This window comes from Phytophthora infestans, genomic scaffold (assembly GCF_000142945.1).
Source record: "Phytophthora infestans T30-4 supercont1.1378 genomic scaffold, whole genome shotgun sequence".
Lineage (NCBI taxonomy): Eukaryota > Oomycota > Peronosporomycetes > Peronosporales > Peronosporaceae > Phytophthora > Phytophthora infestans.
In genome coordinates this window covers 3,492-6,202 of record NW_003302623.1, presented here as the reverse complement: position 1 = coordinate 6,202, position 2,711 = coordinate 3,492, and positions in this window count along the sequence as shown.

The following is a 2,711-nucleotide window of genomic DNA, read 5'->3' as shown; positions in this document are numbered from 1 at the left end:
TTTAATATTTTACTTGTGAGCTTTGAAGCTCGAATTCCAGTGAATGCCATTCTCTTTTAGTCACTTACGACTTTGGATGCTTTGTGACATCATGACGCCTTTTGTACGATCATTGTTCTTGTCACTAAATACCAGTCCAATGAATGTTTTGTAGTAGTCGTCATTTACGATTTTAAATGCTATGTGAGTTCATTACACCTTTATTGCTCTTGTCATTTGAGTGATTGCTTCCGTACCCGACAGTAACCCCTCTAAGACAGTCTTCTGACAGGAACTTATATATTCCATTATTATTTTACGGATATTGAAACACCAGGTTTTAAACCAAAACTCAATACCAATTAACCCCTTGAACGCGAAGGTTTTCCAGTGCACCCATTTACCGAAACCCTTTCGACGTTAACGTGTATGTCGGGGAAGGGTTTTAATAGTTAGACTGGTATAAAATTAATCCTGTAGGATGGTTAAACGCATTGAACCCCAACACCTAGGATGGTGAAAATTTGATATCGTGTATCCTACAAGAATATTTGACTTTGAAATACACTATACCAAGATATCGTGTCCAGGAACGAAAAAAAACTGCTCACAGCCCAGCGCACTTTTCTCCTAAATATAGACTTCAAGTTCAGGTAAAAAGGGAGATACAGATTTCATACTTTTATCAAGACATTTAAGATCGCAAAATCATCTGCTTAAGGTGTCGCGGCGTCGTTGTGACGTCTCTTTGACGGCCTACTGGTGTCATCATCCCCGCTGTCACCACTCGCAGACTTTGCTTCTTCGACACTACCGGCGGCTGGCCTGCGCGCGCGGATCTTTCGCTTTCTCTGTGACGGCGGCAACAGGCTGCCGTTACGCCAATGCTTGTGCCAAATCTCGAAGCACGAAACGAACTCACCGTTGTTTACATGCTTGACCTTGTTGCACAGGTACACACGCGACGCCAGTGGCTGCTTTGAGCTTGTGTGTAGCTTGCAGGTGCTACAGTAGAATGTAGTCTCGCCCCCTCGCGACTCGTCGGAGCCCTTAAGCACCGAGCATACTGTGCATGCTCGTTGACGTCGCTTTCGACCTTTCCCGTTGTTTCCATCCCTCCACTCATCCACCTGCACCGGTACGTGGGTTCGCTGCATTGGCGGAGCGCGTGACTTCTTCGGGGTACGCTCCACCGCGCGGAGAGCATCCCAATCCGTCTCCTGCAACTGCGTCAGCTCCAAATGTCGTTGCTTCAGGAACTTGACATGGCTGAGCTTGGGTTTTCCATCAATAGCACGCCGTCGATAGTACACAATAAAAGCATTGACTGTTGCCAGGTCGATGAAGCCCAGAAAAAGCGACTTGTAGTATTTCTTATACTTTAGAGCCAATTGAAGAGAGTACCTGATACAACATGAATTCTACAGGGTTAGCATCAACACTATCTTGTACATACAACAGAAATGTACTCACCTTTGGAGGCGAAGTTGATCGAGTACATCAACTCCGCCCATGAAAGTTTGGTAATGTTTCAGCACTCTTGGACATGCCACCTCGACTTGCTTGCCAGACTTCGCTCGTCGAACTACGCGATCTTGCTCAGTACTTCCACCCGCACACAGCAAATGCACAGGACGGTTGTCCAACCAACACACTGCTTTCATACTCGGCACTAATGTTGACTCGGCAACAGCGTAGGTACCGCGGTGTACATCAGCAGGCCGCTTCTTCTTCTTCACGATAATCTCTTTGCAAAACCCACGCCGGTTGGTCATCACTGTGCCTATACTGTAGAACCCCATTGCTAGGAGCTGCATGGAGAGTGTCGGTGACGCGTAAAATCGGTCAGTGACCACTAGACGTTTTTCGATGGTTCCCCTTGCTCCAAAAACTTTTCCTCAGGTTGCGAATAACGGCAGCTGGTCCACAGTTTGGTGTCCTTCGAAGAAGATGACCTGTCCGTTTGTCGCTTTACCACACTAGAACTCTCCAAACCCGTAATCATACACATTGCATTGTTACATACTCGTTATCCTCACAGCCTAGAGAAACTTACAACCACAAAAAAAGGGAGCGTGCCGTGAGGCACGCTCTCAACTCACCTGAGACAGTATGCTGACGTAGAGCAGCACAACATGAAGAGCTTGGTCCCCCATTTATGGAGCTTGTCCTTCATGTAGACTGTCATCCGGTTGAACGTTGATCTTAAAGGCAACATTGCCTCATCAAATGCCATCACTGGAGGCCGTATGTAACCCGCTTTGAACTGTTGTTGGAGCGCGTCGATCACAGGACGCAGCTTCCAGGCACGATCTGTTGCGGCGCGGGGGTCGTTGTTGCTGCTGAAGTGGAGATTTCGAGAGATGTGCATGAAGCGATCCCGCGACATGCAAATCCCGAAGCGTCCACGAGGAATTCCTCCTTCGTCTGTCGTCTTCCAGTGATTCTCCTTTTTTTACTTGTTGAGAGCAACTGCTCGAGCAAATAGAAGCACAACGAATACGCACAGCTCTCGAGCAGTGATAGGTGGCGTAGAGAGTAATGCAGCCTTGATCGCATCGCGCGTGCTCTTCTTGAATCTAGAAATCTTCTTCTCTCTTGGTCCTGCTTCGTATACTGTCCTTCAACCCGTTCGTCGATCGTTTCATCAAAGTATTCGTTCTCTGCCTCCGCGATGTCTTCCCACAAGCGAGGCTGCATGAAGTAAAATAGCAGCGCCAGAAACCGTCGTG